The sequence below is a fragment of the Cervus canadensis genome, chromosome 5, assembly GCF_019320065.1.
Source record: "Cervus canadensis isolate Bull #8, Minnesota chromosome 5, ASM1932006v1, whole genome shotgun sequence".
NCBI classification, from domain to species: Eukaryota; Metazoa; Chordata; class Mammalia; order Artiodactyla; family Cervidae; genus Cervus; species Cervus canadensis.
Window position 1 is genome coordinate 87642061 of NC_057390.1, and position 19078 is coordinate 87661138.

Here is a 19078-nt window from a genome sequence, read left to right on the forward strand (position 1 = left end):
GGCAGAGGTAAATCATTCCAACATGTCACATACCTCATCGTCTGCTGCTCTCCTCCCAGAGTAAAAGGCAAAAGTACCAAGTTCTATTGAGCTCCGTTCTGCAGAAGGAGGCAGGGCTGGGAGGAAGCGAAGGTGCAGTGTTCTGACTCCTGTCAAAAGAATAAGCAGCTGTTTCAGGAAGAGGGGGTGGGCAGATCCCACAGCAGTCAGGGGCTTTGTTCCTTGCTGGTCCTGGGAAGTGGGCTGTTTATCAGGCCCATTGACTCAGAGCTGCATGCCAAAGGCACAGACGTTCCTCTCTCAGTGCCCAGGAAGGGCCCAGCCTCCCTCACCAAGCGAAACTACAGGTCCAAACTTGGCCTGGCGTCGGAGGAAGTAAAGCCACCACCCTCGGGAGAGACAGCAGCATCACCCACTCCTGAGCGAAAACGAGAACCACTCTGAACCCAAACAACCCAAGTGACAACCACCAGGAATGGCTGATGGAGAATTAAAAAGAAAAAAATTAAAAACGCAGAGGCGTGGCTGAAGGAGCGAGACCTCAAGACTCCTGCTGAAAGGCTACCCAAAAGTCCCTCCACATGGAGCCTCTCCCCCACATCCTGTAGGCTTTCTGTTTTGTTTGAACACTATTTTAATAGAAAGTACTGAGATCTCCCACACCATGAGCTGAGCTTTAAGAACTTTAAAAAGGTCACTGAGGCCCAGCCCTGCTCTTTGACTGACTAATGCTTAACCCTTCCCACACCCCTCTCCTGATCCCAAAATAGAATTATCCAGATGGAAGGGACCTCACAGCAGTTGAATAGCTAAAGCTTTTTTTTTTTTTAAAAAAAAAAAAAAAACAAAAATACATGCTGTCATTCTCAGAATCCTACTATGTAAAACAGAGGATACAGGGGGCTTTGGCTGATGCAGGGAAATGAAGCTTAAAGCCCTCCTACCCATCCCTTCCAAGCGGCCCCGGACACCTCCTTGGGAGTACAGACTGGGCACCCAGACAGATTATGGAGAGGGGAACAAAACCAGACAGAGAAGGGCCAAGGACTACCCACCCCAGCCTCCAATACAGGCCTGCCTAATTCAGCCTCTTCCTCCTGTTCTCCAGAGGAAATTTCACAGCCCCCTCCCCCTGTGACAAGAGCTAGTCCACCACAGTCTGCACGGTCCAGAAGTCCTGCTTAACTACTTGTTTAAATCCTTCCTGCTGGCATCTACTACAATCAAACCAACCACATCTTATGAGCCTGTCATTCCACCCCAGGTCTGTACCCCCAAAGAAAGTGCACATCAGCTCACCCAGAGACGTGGACTAGAACATTCATAGCGCATGGAAAACTGGAAATGACCCCACTGCCCACCATCAGACAGATCAGGTGTGACCAAGTGTGGGTGTCCACGTACCTCAGTGAGAAGGAACCTGCTACAGCCACTGACGTCACCAGGATGAGGCTCCCACACACACAGCAAGGAGCGAAAGAAGCTCTGGATGGATTCCATTCATTTAACATTCAGAGGTGAAATCAACCCTTGGTGCCAGAAGTCAGAGTCGGGTGGGCGGGACTAGGAAGGGGCCCCGAGGGAGTTCCCAGGGGGCTGGCCATGTCATTTCTTGAACCGGGTAGTGGTGACACAGGTGTGTGTCCACTTTGTGAAATTCATCACAAACATGCCTTTTCTGTGTATATACTAAGAGCAAAAATGAACAGAACCCTTCCTGCTGGAAGCTGCCTTCACTTGGGCGTTCTAGTTTCCCTTGACTCTGGCTCACAGGACATAGGGTCCTGGGTAGACCTGTAGTTTCCTTCTCTGGGGTTCAACACCCCAGTTCTGAGCACCACGGAGTACCTCTCTACAGACTCAGAGAAAATTTGTGGTTGTAAATGATCCAGGCATCTGGACGGTGGTCAGCAGACAAAGGAAAGGGGGACAGCGTTTAGAGGCTAAGGAGCTGGGCCAAGATGGACTGGTCCTTCCAACAAGCAGGCCCCGATCACACAGGTCTCCCCCTGAACTGTTTATAAAACAGCCTCTCCCTTTATCTCAGGGGTCCTCAGGCTCACCCACCCCGTGGTCAGGAAAGGGAACAAGGCTCTGAGACCTCCGTGACTTACTCGAGGTCACCAGCCGGTGGGTCTTTGCTTCCCTTCCTCCTGAGCTGCCTCCAGGGGGGGACTTTCTCCAGGTTATCGGAATCAGAGGCTCCAGGTGGGTTATCTGCAGCTCAACAGAGCATGTAAAACTGGAAGGCAGAAGATCCATCTTCCAGGAGATCAACAGTGTCTTTCTTTTTCCCTAAAGCAACCTGAGGCTAAGGACTCTCAAAACAATGGAGCGCATACCTGTGGTCATTCTTATAATTGGGAGGCAGGGAACTGGAGCAAGTAAGCCTCAGGCCACGTCGCTCCACTGATCAAAGGAGGCCAGAGGCTGTCCAGGTAAGAGCCTGGCACCATTCCCAGCCAGGCTGATTAATCTCATCACTCAAGTCACTAAGGCCCCTTCCAACCCTGATAGTCCAGCATTGAGTGACTGTCTCTCAGCCACACCCCAAGTCAGAGGATCACAGGGCCTCAGAGCTGCAGCCAATGTAAATAGATGCAGCCCAGGCGGAGGTGCCCTGGCTTCACATCCCAGACCCCTTTCAGCTGGGAAACACGAAAGTCCAGATCCCCACCCTGCTTACCTCTGTGGGAGCACGAGGATTAAGTGTTCCCGGGAAAGCTTGCTATAGACACAAAGGTCGCAGGCTATTGCTGTTTGTTTAACCCTAAATGTGTTCTGGGCAGTTATAAAAGACATTCTTGGTGATGCTTGTGACTGATGGAACAATATGGTTGGTCTCCTCTTCTGTGCATTGGAGATAATCACAGTCCCCACCTCTCAAGGTGGGCAAGGAGCTTACAGCGTGGTGCTTCTGAATGTAGACTCTGGACCCAGGCTGCCTGGGTTTGAGTCCCAGCTCTGCCCTGTAGGCTGTGCAATCCTGGGCAATTTACTTAACTTCTGTGTTTCTACAGCTGTAAGATGGGGATAATAGCAGGTGGGTTGTAGCCGGCACATATAAAGGTATAGACATGCATATTACCCATGATCACAAGAACTAAGGAACTACTCCTTGGAAAGCGCTTGAGGTTCTCAACCACCCATAGACTCTACTGCTCAATTAATCCAAGGTTGCTGCTCCCACAGCTTTACATCAAATAAAAATGTTGACCATGTACCCGGCGGGTGGGAGAAAGGTAGGAAGGAGAGGTTCTGGCCCAATGTCCCATTATCATTAAGTATTGCCATACACCTGTGAGCATCAGCGCTGAAAGCCCACACAATAAATAACTGCAATCAGGAGTGTTTGTACCTGTAAGTCTACTTCCTTGAGAAGAGCTGGGAAAAATGAAATCATGATGACTCTTTCCAAGCAACACCTAGCCAACCTTCTTGAGATCTGCCTCCATCCCACCTAACCGGGAGCTGGAGCCCTCCCTCTTCCTCTACATGCATCCATCCTGAGCCTCAGCCTTTTCCTCTCGCACCAGGAAGTCCCTCTATGAAGCTAACCTCAGTTCTTCATGCTGCAGGTCAGACGCTTTCTAGAGAAGGGAGATGCTGGCTTTGTTGACAGCTTGGAAGATGGGAGGAGCTCCCACCGAGGGGCAAGTTTCAGGTATTGATGACAGCCTGGGTTTAAGCTTCCTGCAAAGAGGAAATCCCCTCCCCCTCTACCCTCCCTCAGTTTCTCTCACCACTTCCTCAGGCTGATGACCCCAGATGGAGGTGAAAAAGCAACACCTGATCCTTCTTATCACAATCTGGCAATGGGTGCGAGGGGGTGCCCTCTCCCCGCCCCCCTAGAAATTCTCACCCCTCCCTGAGCACAGTCTTGAAGCCAAGTAGGCCAGCACCCTGCCTCAGAGCCAAACCGCTTCCTGAACAGGTGAAGACTTCAGCATCCCTCAAGGTCAAAAAGTCACGCCCTGTTTAGCGCTCACTGTAGAGCTCTACAAAGACCCAGATAGCTTTCAGACAACCCTAGAGGAAAGTAGGGTAAAGATCACAGTCCCAAGTTGTAAGGAAGGAAACTAAAGGTAAAATAAGAGCCTCACAGAATTTTGTGGTCTGAGTCATCAACCCTGAAATGGAAGACAAGCTTGGGGTTTTTCCATGATTTCATCGCACCTCAAATTCTTACATCCCTGGTGGTGGTGAAGCCAGACCAAGCTGGGGATGCTAATGGATCCCCATTAGAATGAGGCAGGGGCTGTGAACCTAATGCCACTGCAACCCAAGAACTACTGGGGTTTGGGGTGGCTTGACTTCCGTCTTGGTCACTTCTGGGTTTTCCCAGTACCTGGATCAGTACCTGGTACCTATTACCCAGTACCTGGCACCTATTAGAGGCTTAGTAGATATTTGCTGAATGAATGCTGAATGGAAGCCAGGGTGATGGAAGTGTGTGACTTTGACCAGGTATAATGCAATAGGAAGTGATGGGGTCTGCAGAAAAGTGGGGAACTTCTGCCCGAATCAGATCAAAATCAAATTTTCAAAAGAGAGAAAAAATAGTGGGAACTTCCCTGGTGGTCCAGGGGTTAGAACTCCAACTTCCACTGCAGGGGGCCCGGGTCCAACGCCTGGCTGGGGAACTAAGCTCCTGCAAGCTGCCGAGTGTGGCCAAAAATAAAAAATAAATAAAAAGAGAAAAAACAAACCTTGCATCTAAACAGAGCTTCTGATTCCAGAATGTGATTATGTTGGCCATGCGGACTCCTTTTTTTAAGGAAAATCACTTGGTACCAGAAGCTAAAAGTACTGTTTGAACCCTTACTCTGCCATCACCAGACTGTGTGACACAGGCATGTCCGGCTTCCTTCTCTGTGCCTCTGTTTTCTCATCTGTGGAGCACAGTTCCTCCCAGTCCTACTCTGCCCAGCCTGGGCCTGAGTCTGGGGAACAGCTGTGAATTGGGCTCCTATAGAAATCTGACTGGGGCAATCTCAGAAGGCTTCATGGAGGAGGTGATGTGACTGGACCTTTTCAGATGGACATCTCCTGCCTCCGAGGAACGTGATGAGTCAATATGCACAGGCTCTTTCTTGTGCACGCCTCTATGCACTCCTCTCTTTCTTGTCACTAAAGAGAGGCTGGAAAACTAAGCTGCAGGGGGAGGTGGGCAGCCCAACCCTTCAGGATGTGTAAATCCCCTTCTCCTGCTCCCCCAGGGTCCTGGGGTCACCCTATGAATGACTAGCTCTGGCTTTTGGAGGAGATGGGTCAGGCAGGCGGCCAGGCGGAGGGGATGACTAGGATGCCACAGGATTGCCAGCCCACTCAGGAGCCCCACTGGACCCTCCCAAGGCGGGGGCCCAAACAAACCGGTGAAAGAAAAGAGAAAAGATTCTGCGAAACAGAGAAGAGAGAAAAGCAGAAGGGGGTGGGAAACAGCTTTTGAGAGAGGAGACTCAGAGTCTGGTAGGGCCCCAGAGAAGTCTCTCCCACCCTGGCTCACTGCAAGGCCAGGTGAGAACTAAGGCAGTCGTGATGATAAGAAGGACAGGCAGGCCTGCCCTTACCCGGCCCTGCCCTGGAAACATTTCTTTCCCAAGAGCCTATGCAAGGGGGTGGTTTGCAGTGAAGAGAGCTTTTTAAAAACTGAGGTCAATACCAATAATACAAGCGGAGAAAAGAAAGCCCAAGAAAGTGCTTTATAAATCCAGTGACATGGTTCCACAGGCCATGTGGCCCCAGGCACATTCTTCATCCCCATCTGGGCCTCACACCCGCTGTGGGCACTGGCGAAGCTGAGGCGGAACTTTCCCAGGATCCTGTGGCTCCTTGGCGGGGACCCACGTGGGCTCGATGGCTGTGAAGGGCCTGTTCTCACTTGCTCTGCAAAGCTGGCTGATGAACGCGCGGCCTTCAGAGCTGAGAGCTCCATGCCACCTCCTCCAAGATCCACTTCCTGGCCAAGGCTCTCTCTCCCCAATTCCCTCTGCCCTTGTGTGGCCTGCTTGGAACCCAGGTTGCTCTGTGTGTGTGTGTGTGTGTGTGTGTGTGTGTGTGTGTGTCTGTGTGTGTGTCTGTGTGTGTGTGTGTGTGTCTGTGTCTGTGTGTGTGTGTCTGTGTCTGTGTCTGTGTGTGTGTCTGTGTCTGTGTGTGTCTGTGTCTGTGTGTGTTCATGTGTCTATCTTGCCTTCCATGTGCAAGTTCTCAAGGGCTGCAGGGAGCTCTGCTTTGACCCAAGGCCCCTGTTGGTCCTCACACAGGGTCTGGTACAGAGGAGGTACTAAGGATGGGTGGACCGGTGGACGGATGGACAGATGGCCGGCATATGGGCTTCCTTAGGGCTTCCGTACCACAGACTGGGTGGCTTAACACAACAGCAGTTTATTCTCTCACACTTTTGGAGGCCAGAAGTCCAAAGTCAAGGTGTCGGCAGAGTTGGTTCTTTCTGAAGGTCATGAGGGAGAATCCATCACGCCTAACTCCCAGCTTCTGGTGGTTGCCAGCAGTCACTGGCATTTTTTGTGTCTTGTTGTTCAGCTGCTAAGTCGTGTCCAACTCTTTGCAACCCCATGGACTGTAGCACACAGGCTCCTCTGTCCTCCACTGTCTCCCGGAGTTTGCTCAAATTCATGTCCACTGAGTCGGTGATACCATCTAATCTCATCTCATCCTCTGTCACCCCCTTCTCCTATTGCCTTCAGTCTTTCCCAGCATCAGGGTCTTTTCCAGTGAATCAGCTCTTCACATCAGGTGGCAAAGATACGGAGCTTCAGCAACAATCCTTCCAATGAATATTCGGGGATGATTTCCTTTAGGACTGACTAGTTTGATCTCCTTGTAGTCCATGGGACTTTCAAGAGTCTTCTCCAGCACCACAGTTTGAAAGCATCCTTGCGTCTACATTGTGTCTATTCCAGCGCCGTCTATGTAGCCACACAGTGTTCTCCACATGCGTCTGTGTTGTGTCCAAGTTTCCTTCTTATAAGGACACCAGTCATTGGATTGGAGCCCACTCAAATCCAGGATGACCTCATCTGAATTTGAGTCATCTGTAAAGAATCTATTTCCAAAAAAAACTCATAGCCGTAGGCACTTGGGGTTAGGACTTGAACACATCTTTTTGGAAGACTCAACTCTATCCACTAGAGACAGTTACCTAAATAGTTATTGGTTGGGAGCCTGTAAACACTAGCAGAACCACCCATGGGGGCAGAAACTCCGCACATAATTACAGAGTTAAAAGCAACAGTTGGAGGTGGGCGGGGAGGTGGAGGTGGTCTTAAGAAAGAGGAAAGTGGATGGAATCCTTAGAGCATCTCTGTTTGATCAGGATTGTAGGAAGAAGAGAAATGCCACCCTGGGATAGGCTCTGTGAGATGCTCCAGAAAGATGCTACAGGTCTGTCAGTATTCAGCTCTGGGCATCACTGCGATGTGAGTGGCTAAGATCACCCTGGGAGGGGAAGGATGTGGAAGAAGAGCTTCCTGGGGCAGCTGGCATCAAGAACACATGGACACGGGGAGCTGGGCACCAGACTGCAGTGGGTCAAGGAATGAACCTCAAGTGAGGAAGTGATGGCAGTGAGTGTAAGGACCTCTCGCCAGCAGCTTGCCTTGGGAAGGGCTGCAGAGAGGGTCCAATCAGAAAGGCCGTGGAGGAAAAGGGAAATAGTCATGAGTACACTCCTGACCCTGGGAAACTCATGATGACACAAGGGGAGAAGGGTTTGAAGATTCATAGGAGGGAAAGGATGGGTACCAAAGGTCAGCTCTGCAGGGAGGATGCAGGAGTGTTGGGGGCAGGGAGCACCAAGACAGGCAGAAGGTGCTTCCCCTCGTGCAAAAAGTGAAGAAACAGGATGGGTGGGTTGGTGATCTGGAGTGAGGGGCGGGGGGGCAAAGTGGGAAGTTGAGAAGCCCCAGTCCAGAACAGCTGAAGTGTGGAGGATGAAGGAGGCAGAATGGGGGTGGAGTGGGGGCAGAGAAGCTAGAGAGCCATGCTGAATCTTATCACCACCAGCCCTGAACCTGAGGAATCTGCATTTCCTCCTGAAGGTACTAGGGAATCCTTGAATGCTGTTAGGCAAAGAGAGCTACAATGATTCGCTTTTTAGAAGACTTCTTTGGCTGCAGGATGAGGGTCGGTGGGAAAAGTTAAATCTCCAGGCAGGGAGCCCAGCCAGGAGGTGGCTGGCTAGTATCCAGGGGGGAACATGGAGACCTAACACCATGGGGAGAGCTGGGAGATGAGAAAGAAGCAGCATTTTGAGACTCTGGGTTATAAGAACTGAATTCTCTTTCAAAATTTGCTTCAATGTCACGTTCTTGGAGAGACGAGACAGTCCTGGATTTTAGATTACTTTCCTTTTGTAGGTAACTTATTTTTCCCTTAAATTTCTTTCTTCCTTGACCAGAATGTCAACTCTACAGGCAGATACATCTGTATGTTTTGTGCCAATATGGAAATATCTATTACAGCACCTGGCACTCAGAACATCTTTGTAGGCTAAAACGCATGCCTGGTACAGGGCTTGGCCCCGAAATGTTCAATACATGTTAACTATGGTAATAATAACAAAAATGTGTGTATATGTTAGTCGCTCAGTCTTGTCCGACTCTTTGCGACCCTATGGACTGTAGCCCACCAAGCTCCTCTGTCCATGGGATTCTGTAGGCAAGAATACTGGAGTGAGTTGCCATGCCTTTCTCCAGGGGATCTTCCCAACCCAGGGTATAGTACCTGGGTCTCCTGCATTGCAGGCAGATTCTTTACTGTCTGAGCGACCAGGGAAGCCCCAATAATAAGAATAATAGTAAGCCATGGGATGAAGGGAGTGAGATGAGTCTAGTTCAGTGCGACTCAGTGTGGATGGAATGAGCAGCAGCTTCAGCATCACCTGGGAGCTTGTTAGAGATGCAGAGCATCAGGTCCACTCAGCTCTAACCAATCAGGATGCCCAGGCTGGGGCCCAGGAATCTGTCTGCAGGTGATCTGGAAACCAAGCTGGTCTCCAGGTTTCTGGCTGGTACAGGAGATCAGATGGTTGATTGAAAAATGGAGAAGAGGGGTTGGAAGGAGGGGGCGTTGGTGCTTGGTTCTAGAAGCGCTGAGTTTGAAGAACCTGTCAAAGCCAGCTCAGTAACATTGTTCTAGAGAGAGAGCCTGGGCAGAGCCCGATTTGGGAGCTGCCAGCATGCAGGCAAGAGCAGGCAGGTCTATTGTGCACCAAGGGAAGAAAGCGCTGAGAGACAGCGGGGAGTCCTGAATGGGCACGTGAATGGGCACGGCGCTGAAACCTGAGAGGCAGAGCTGAGAGGCAGGACAGCCAGAACCAAAGTTGTCAGGCATGCTGAGAAGCCACATCTGAATTCTCAGCTCAGCGCCACCCACTGACACTCCTGTGACTGCCTCTGGCCCCATGTGCCCCCGGAAGAGGGAAGGTTGTGTTCCCCTGGAAGGGTGCTGCTGTCTCAGAATCCCACGGAGTGGGGCAAATGGAACGGTGGCAATAGATAGACAGGGGTCCAGTTCTAAGCAACTCCTGGGTGTGCCTCAGCATCCCCCCAATTAACCCTCCCCTTAGATGAAAAGGTAGGAGCTGTGTCTCCCTGACTCTGCATTGCCTGCCAGCTCTGGGGGCTCATGGCACCCTTATGTCCAGCCATAGACTCTGGGTGAAGAACCCCCACATGGGTGCAGCTGGTGCGTCCAGAGCATGTGATGAGGCTCCAGAGACCAGAGTCAGAGGGGAAGGCACAGCCGTGGATGGAGGGAGGGTGCCCTGGGGCCAACAGGTGTGCCGAATCCCAAGCTCTACCTGGCTTGGTCTCAAGGTCCAAAGAAGCCTCCTCTCTCTCATCCAAGGTGGGAGGCCCTGGAACCAGCAAGGGGCTGTTACTTGGGAAAAAGGGAAAGTCGTCAGGGGCCTCTGCCTGTTTCCTGTTCTCCCTCCTAGCAGCAGATCCCCCTTTCTCAAAGGGCCAGCTCCCACCAGTCCCAGGCTGCTGCTCCCGTGTGCTCCCCTCGCTGGCTGACAGCACGGTCTTCCAGGTGACGTGGACAGGGCTGTAAACAAGTCACTCTTCTCAGCTCTCCTCTCCCCCATGTCCTGCTAACCCAGCCTCCCTCCCAAAGGTGGTCACACCATTTACAGCATCCATGCCCAACTGCCTCTGCTTGAAGACTTCCAGTGATGAGAAGGCTTCACCACCAACCGGGGTAGTCTGGTTCATCTCTGGACTGTTCTGATTGATTGCAAGACACGTCTTTTCAGTAGAGCTGAGCTCTCCTTCCCGGAATGTTATTATTAGAAATCAAGACTGCCTTTCATTTACACCTACCATCTCATTGAATCCTTTATCATAAGTGTTAGTGGCTGAGTTGTGTCTGACTCTTTGCAGCCCCATGGACTGTAGCCTGCCAGGCTCCTCTGTCATGGGTTTCTCCAGGCAAGAATACTGGAGTGGGTTGCCATACCCTTCTCCAGGGGATCTTCCTGACCTTGGGATCAAACCTGAGTCTTCCACACTGCAGGCAAACTCTTTACTGTCTGAGCCACCAGGAAAGCCCCACAATCAGTAAAGAGCCCTCTGCTTCCCAGACAGGGAATCCAAAGCTCAGAGTCAAGTAATATGGCAATATCGTAGAATCAGTAAGTTCTGCTTGCCTCGCCTTTCCCACTGAACCTAACAGCTCCTCACAGACAGGGTCCCTGACTCCTCCCTCTGCGAGCCGAACAGCATCTCCCCTGGCACACTTCAGGAAAGCCATGCCCACTAGCATTTACACCACCATCAGCAAACACTTGAAAGGCAAGTACTCAGTCCTGAGACTGCTGGGACTGGGCCGGACACAGACTAAACGGCATCCACTCCTTGCACTTGTTAAGTGCAAGTCTGGTGGGAGAGACACGTGTGCCCACAAACGTCAAGCGCTCTCTGCAGACCTCAGCTACTGCCGCTGTGTTAACCAGGCGGGGGCTGGCCCAGAGCCAGAGTTGCAGAGGTGTCCCGGGGTGGAAGTCACAGCTCCACCTGCCCCATCTCCTGGTCTCCTGTTCTATTTCACCACCCTCCTATTTCTGCCACCTGGTCTTTACCTTTACACAGCCACCCACCGCCCGCCCCCCCGCCCCCAACCTGGTGTGGGTAGTTTCCCAGAGCCTGTAAGATCAAGATGCTTTCCCTCCCACAGTTCTGATCTGCACATGTTGTGATCAAGTAACAGGTCATTGTTTTAGTGCCCCATTCACTCTCAAAGGTGTGCAGGTTTGGAGGATAAATCATAGGGTTGTTTTATATAAAAACAGCTCAATAAAAGACAAGGGGTTCAGTGAAGCCCCCTCGGGCCCTTTAGGATTCAGGGCTTGTGTTTACTATCAACCTCAGGTTAGCCTCTCCAGCAGGCAGACTCCTTCCTGTGGCCACTTGCAATCCAGGAGGTGGTACAAGCCCAGTCTCTCCCCAACCCCACCCTGTCCCCCTTAGCGCCTGGGGCTAGAGTCATCTCAGCTAGCCCTGCTTCCCCTATGTAGGCCAGGAAGTATTAAGAGTCTAAGAATTTACCAGAAAATCCTGAGGTTGCTTTGTCTTGGGCTTCCCCACATACACACTAGATTTTTTTTTCTTACAGTAAGTTGACTTGAGCATAAAAGCCTGTCCAAGAATTAATCTGTAGTGATGAGGTTCCAGGAACCCTAGTGAGAAATTAAACAACTACAAAACCAAGAAAATCTTGTAACGGAGCCCACAGCGGAGGTGACTTTTTTTCCTGCCTGTTCTTGGAATGAGCCAGGCCTGAGCTCAAATTCCAGCTGCCCCTCACCCCCAACTTTCTTGCTGTGTGGCCCTGAATAAGTCACATCACTTTCTGAACCTCAATTTGCTTGTCTATAAAAATAGGGATAATAATTTACTACTCCTTGAGTTGTTAAAAGGTGAAGAAAAACATCTGTAAAGTTCCTGGTACCTCGTAGGTACTTAGAAAAAGGCAACTTGTATTACTTCTAATATCACTGACAGATAAGCACTGTTCCCATCTCATCATAGTAGGGGAGGCAGTATAGCATAGTGGTTAGAGCCTGCACTTGAATGAGCCTGGTCTGAGCATTGATTAAATATGTCGCCTTGGGCGAGTCATTTGACCTCCTGGATTTGGTTTCTTTCCTCTGTAAATGAGAATGTCTCTCTTTTTGTTGCTGCTGTTTAGTTGCTAACTTGTGTCCAACTCTTAGTGACCCCATGGACTGCAGCACACCAGGGTTCCCTGTCCTTCACTATCTCCCAAAGTTTGCTCAAACTCAAGTTCATTGAGTCGGTGACGTTATCTAAGCATCTTATTCTCTGCCGGCTTCTTCTCCTTTTGCCTTCAGTCTTTCCCAGCATCAGGGTCTTTTCCAATGAGTCAGCTCTTTGCATCAGGTGACCAAAGTACTGAAGCTATAGCTTCAGCATCAGTCCTTTCAGTGAATATGCAGGGTTGATTTCCTTTAGGATTGACTGGTGCATCTCCTTGCAATCCAAGTGTCAACTACAAACTGGCACTTACCAACAGCATTGTCAACGACTGAGCAACAAAGGCATTTCCCACCTGCCTCTAGGGAAATGGAACCCCATGCTGCTATAGCTACTGATCTTCAACAGCCCCTGAGGGGGTTCAGGGTGGAGTGAGGTGCTCTCTGCTCCAGGGAATCTGATGGGATAGGTCTCTAGGTAGTTGTATGTTTTTAGAAACAGATTTTATGATCTCAATCCTTGCATCTCCTCATATCTAGAGAAGCACTAAATCCCTTCATGGTGACATCAGATCCTCATGACTAACAAAAAACCTTTAGTAAAATGAGTGCTTAATAGTACTGAACTCCCCCTTCACCAAAACCTTATATATTGACCTTCCCCCACTGCCGCTTTGGAACAGTCTCTCAGAGCTATCTGAGGTGCTGCTTCCCGGGCTGCAGTCCTCATTTTGCCCCAAATAAAACTTAACTCGCAACTTTCAAGTTGTGCATCTTTTTTAGTCAACACAAGGGACTCTCAAGAGTTTTCAGCACCACAGTTCAAAAGCATCAATTCTTCAGAGCTCAGCTAGCCTTCTTTATGGTCCAACTTTCACATCCATACAAGACTACTGGAAAAACATAGTTTTGACTATATGGACTTTTGCTAACAAAGTGATATCTCTGCTTTTTAATATGCCATCTAGGTTTGTCACACCTTTCCTTTCAAGGAGCAAGCATCTTTTAATTTCATGGCTGCGGTCACTGTCCGCAGTGATTTTGGAGCCCAAGAAAATAAAATCTGTCCCTTTCCACCCCTTCCTCTTCTACTTGCCATGAAGTGACGGGACCGGATGCCATGATCTTAGTTTTTTGAATGTTGAGTTTTAAGCCAGCTTTGTCACTCTTTCACCCTCATTAAGAGGCTCTTTCTTTGGCGCTGTCTTTCTTTGGGATTGGAATGAAAACTGACCTTTTCCAGTCCTATGGCCACTGCTGAGTTTTCCATATTTGCTGGCATATTGAGGGCAGCACTTTCACAGCATCATCTTTTAGGATTTGAAATAACTCAACTGGAATTCCATCACCTCCACTAGCCTTGTTCATCCTAAGGCCCACTTGACTTCAAATTCCAGGATGTCTGGCTCTAGGTTGGTGATTGCACCATCGTGATTATCTGGGTCATGAAGATCTTTTTTGTATAGTTCTTAGAAGTTATAGTTCATAGAAGTTAAAAAAGCAGGGTGACCATATACAGCCTTGACATACTCCTTTCCCAATTTTGAACCATTCCATTGTTCCATGTTCGGTTCTAACAGTTTCTTCTTGACCTTCATATAAGATTCTCAGGAGACAGGTAAGGTGGTCTGGTATCCCCATCTCTAAGAATTTTCCACAGTTTGTTGTGATCCACACAGTCAAAGGCTTTAGCGTAGTTAATGAAGCAGAAGTAGACATTTTTCTGGAATTCTCTTGCTTTTTCTATGATCCAGTGAATGTTGGCAATTTGATCTCCGTTTCCTCTGCCTTTTCTAAATCCTGCTTGTTCTTAGTTCATGTATTGTTGAAGCCTAGCTTGAAGGATTTTGAGCATTACCTTGCTAGCATGTGAAATGAGCACAACTGTATGGTAGTCTGAACATTCTTTGGCATTGCCTTTCTTTTGGACTGGAATGAAAACTGACGTTTTCAGTCCTGTGGCCAATGCTGAGTTTTCCAAATTTGCAGGTGTATGGAGTGCAGCAATTTAACAGCATCATCTTTTAGGATTTTAAATAGCTCAGCTGGAATTCCATTACCTCCACTAGCTTTATTCGTAGTAATGCTTCCTAACTTGACTTCACAATCCAGGATGTCTGGCTCTAGGTGAGTGACCACACCATTGTGGTTATCCTGGTCATTAAGACCTTTTTTGTACAGTTCTTTCGTGTATTCTTGCCACCACTTCTTAATCTCTTCTGCTTCTGTTAGGTCCTTACCATTTCTGTCCTTTATCGTGCCCATCCTTTCATGAAATGGTCTCTCTCTCTTAGACCATAATAAATGAGATAGTGTACATCACATCACCGACTCAATGGACATGAGTCTGAGCAAACTCTGGGAGACAGTGAAGGACAGGGAAGCCTGGGTGGGCTACAGTCCATGGGGTCGCAAAGAATTGGACACAACTGAGCGACTAACACACAACACTGGCACCTACCACGTGCCGGGCACTGTGCAGGCTACAAGATTGACAAGGATTAGCCAGCATGGCCTCTCTCTCACAGAGTTCACTCCAATGGGAAGTCCAACTCTCCTGCAGCCATATACATCCTGCAACAGAGGTGAGCGTCCCACGGCAGCAATGAACTCCCTTCCTCTGGGCTCCATGGGCACCGGGAGGATTCAGAGAGGAGTCTCACCTTCCCCCTCGTCCATGCGGCTGCAGAACATCCTCACCACACAGCGCCACTCTCCTCTCAAGTCTGGTCTGAGACTTCTGAGTCACTTTAATTTACAGATGAGAAAACTGAGGCACCAAGGCAGGGAAATAACTTATCAGGGCCCACTCAGCAATGAAGTGGGAAAGCTGGGGCTGGTACACAGGTATCTGGCATCTCTCCAGGAGGAGACGCCTCTTAACCATAGCACAGGAAATCAAGTGCTCAGGGAAGGGGCTGAGAGGTTCAGTCAATGGTCTTCTTCCAGAGTTTCCTTATTTATGCCCAAGAAAATCCCCAAATCCTCTTCCAGGGATGGCCACATCTCTGTCCTTCCCTCCCCCTTCTACCAGCACTGCTCTTGAATGATTTTGGGTGCCACAATGGGACATAGAAAAGTCATCGGCGGCACTTCCCTGGTGGTCCAGTGGTTAAGAATGTGCCTTGCAATGCAGGGGACACAGGTTCAATCCCTGGTGGGGGAACTAAGATCCCACATACCGCAACTACCGAAGCCCAAGCGCACTGGAAACCACGGGCTACAACTACTGTCCCACGTGACACATCGAAGACCTGACGCAGCCAAAAAAACAAACAAAAAAAAAGAAATGCCGCTGGAAAAAGGTGAGCATCGGCTGTGCACTGGAGATAAGTGAGGCATCCGATTCAGAAAGAACATCCCTCTCATAAACATCAAATAGCTCAGAAATGGAGCAAAAACACCTAAATGTGCGCTCCACTTATAGAACACCATGTAGGTCTGAGATGAAGAATGTGGTTTGCAAACCCTGACTCAACACTTGTTGCCTCCGCCTTCCCTACACAATGAGCACTGGGAACTCCCAGCAGGCATCACCTGCCCTCTTCATGGCTGCTCTTTTTCATGAGAAGCTGCTTTTCCTACCCGCCCCCAGAGAGGCTGGCAGTTGCATGTGCCTTTTTGTTCCTCTGCCTCACACGTGAGGCTGAGAAGTGCCTTGGGGCTTTTCCTCTCTGGTTGTGGATTCCAAGCACTCACAAAGGAGAGCCAACTGCCTGCTCTGTCTGTACCACCAGCCTGGTTATCTCAGCTTGGAGAGTTGATTTAGCCCCCTAGGTAAAGAAAGGAGTAACCTGCCTAGGGTACTCATTAATTCTGTTCTACGAAATATTTCCTACTCTCCATCTTCATGGTAGGCTTTCATTTCCTGGTCCCCTTGTGGCTGAGTAGGGCCACATGACTAGTCTGACCAGTAAGATGTGAGCTGGCCCAAGCATTTATTGCCAGTGGAAGACCCTCTAGGGCTCTCTTTCTGTGGGCCATGAAGTACATTCAACAAGGAGGTAACTGCTCCATCAGCCCGGTTCCTTGAATGAGGATCACAGCCCCTCGCTGACTCAAGATGCTCACAATAACTAGAGTAAGAAAGAAAGTTTTAGGGAATTCCCTGGCAGTCCAGAGGTTAGGACTCCATGCTCTCACTGATGAGGGCCTGGGTTCAATCTCTGGTTTGGGGAACTAAGATCCCACAAAGTGACAGGTATGGCCAAAAAAAAAAACAAAACCCTACCTTTATGGATTTAGTCCCTAAGATTCAGGGGTTGTTTGTTACTGCAGCATAACATACTCCATCCTGACTGATACACTCCCTGTCTCACACAGAGTAGGATATCTTCTACTCTTCCCTATAAAATCTTTACCCTCCTCATCAATGAGAGCCTTGCATGAACAAAGGAAAATGAAGCAGAGGTAAGAGTGTTCCTCAGTGTCCTGTAGAAATTTTTTCCTCCTTAGGTCTCAAAGATGGGTGCAGATTCAGCTAAATTTGAAAGGAATGAGAAAGAAGTTCAGAGCATTGTCTTCTATGGCTTCCCTTTGCTATGGAATAGGAAACTAGGTCACTCCTATGAACATGTCAGGCTTGCAACGTGAGAGCCATCCAGGTTAGGAGCAGATGCCTTGGGCGCTGAGAGAGGACACTGGCCAAGCAGCTCTGCAACCGAGGTGGGGTTGTAACCGAGCCAGTCACACCAGCCCAGGGACAATGGGAGGGATGGCAACTTGCCTGATCCCTCCCCAGTAAGGGACGGACTGTTCCAGACCAGGGGTGGGGAGAGTTGGCTAGAAAGGCAAGGAGGGGCATGTGGTTCAAGGCAAAGAAGATGTGTGATTTAACTGGCTGATCATGGGAGGGAAAGAGGTGGCGTCCACAGCATCCTTGTAGATTCTACTGCTATTCCCATTTTACAGGGAGGAAAACTGAGGCTCAGAAAGGTGCAATCTCTTGTCCAAGGTCGGTCAGCCAAGGATCAGAGCCAGAACTCATCCAGGTCTGGCTGACACAAAAGTTTAGCCACTGCTCTTTCAGCCAGAAGCCATTTCACTCCCTCTGTGTCCACCCTGGCCCCTTCTCAGGCTTCTCTTCTGCACCTTTACTTTTACCTTTAATTACTTATCTATAATTACATATATCCCAGTTCAGAGTGTGAGGTACTGAAGAGCAGGAGTCTGTGCTTTATATAATAATAAAAATAAAATAACAACACAGCAGGAGCAGGAGCAAATGCTACTACTTATTGAATGCTAGGCTGGGTTCTCAGCACTTTATACTCATTATTCAATTCTTGCTAAGCTCTCTGAGAAGCAGCTACTGGAATCATCCCCATTTACCAATGAGGAAGCATCTCAGTTTGGTTGAACTGAAATTCAACCCCTAATATTAATATTTTAACAGGTGCCAAAGGAGTCCATGAAAGAGCACAATAGAGGCTAAAAACCCCTGCAGAGGCAAAAGCCAGGTTTCCAGAGGCTGGGTTCTGTCCCACCTTATCCCACAGAACCCAGAGTTCCTGGCTGAGACGGGGTCAAGGACTGGAATACCATCTTCACACAACAGCGGGGAGTGAACAGAAACTGCTATCCCATCCACACAACGTAAATACATAAACATCACAACTCCTTTGATTTCAGCGCTGTGAGCCCATGTATAACATTTATCATAATAGGCAATGCACCTGTTTCCCCAATTTAAAAAACTATGTTAGCATCCAGCGTGCTAATTAGAAAAGCATCAGTTGTTGATCACAAATTAGGATAACAGGAGGGCTTGGAGCAACCACCTGTGGATAGCAGGCTGGCTGGCCCTGCCCCCAGACAGTCCGTATTAGTCTTGCTTTCTTAGCTTCTGAGCACTGGTTTTTTTGGTCCAAGTGGCGGTCACATAATATCTGCTGAAGTTTTATACTTTGTGAAACTTCATGAAATTGGATTTTACTTGCAATGCCAGGCATCCAGACATGCATACTGCATCACCAGCAAGGCAGAGCTCTCTGGATTTCAGAAAACCTGGGCTGTCATGGGACGCAGCGGTAAGGTAGAGGAGCTGATGCTCTCTGCTCAGTCCGACAGCTAACTGCCCTCCCAGGCAGCTGGCCAGGGCCAGGCTGAGGCCAGGACACACCTGATGGGCTGTATGACCTTCCACAAATTGCAGACTTTATCTGGGCCACAATTTTTTTTTTATCCTCTAAATATGGGGCTGTACTAGATCCAAGTCCAGCCAATAAACAATCACAAAGCATCCCCATCTATGCCTGGTACCGTGGGGCACACAGAGATTATGAAAACTCCCTAAGGAGCTTACATTGTAGTCAGGGAGCCAGGCCTAGAAGCAATTACATACGATAAAAAGAAAGAACTGTGAGTGGCTGAGTGAGGATGAAGCCTCCTGTTGTGTTCTGGGGGTCTCAGAGGAAGAAAGCCTTTGCAGCCAGCCTTCAGAGAGGAAGGGGCTACGTTTGAACTGGGCCTCAGAGGGTGAGTAGGAGTGCGGTGGGTGGGGAAGGGCATTTGGGTCAAAAGGCTGAATATGCAGACACAGGGGCTACAATGGGAAACCTCCCCCCGACAGAGCCCAGTGTGGACTGTGGAGCTGGGGTTCCTGTCCCGGCCTCACCATGTGCCTATGCTTTGCGGTCCAGAGGCAAGAGTCCCGGGAACCTGTGTTTTAACAAGCTCCCTAAGTGATGCTGCCATGCACGCAGTAGGTGTTATGGGTTGAGGAAAAAGTTTGAATGAATGAATGAATTTTAAAAAATGAACTTGACCTCCAGCAAGTCCCTTCTTCTCTCAAGATGTCCACTCTTTGTTGAAATAAAAATGCTGGATCAGCATGGTGGTTTT

The 19078-nt window shown here is 49.3% G+C and overlaps 1 protein-coding gene across 5 annotated transcripts in view; it reads right to left on the reverse strand.

Moving 5' to 3' along the window:
• Positions 1-19078, reverse strand: part of GGTA1 (glycoprotein alpha-galactosyltransferase 1 (inactive)) — a 72766-nt gene that overhangs the window by 32679 nt on the left and 21009 nt on the right. For 3 of the 5 annotated variants that reach the window (XM_043469440.1, XM_043469438.1, XM_043469439.1), the window contains exon 2: positions 34-149. The exons of the other annotated variants lie outside the window; for them this stretch is intronic. The gene's annotated coding sequence lies outside the window, so the exon portion shown is untranslated. The remainder of the gene's footprint in view (positions 1-33; positions 150-19078) is intronic. 5 annotated transcript variants of the gene reach the window in all.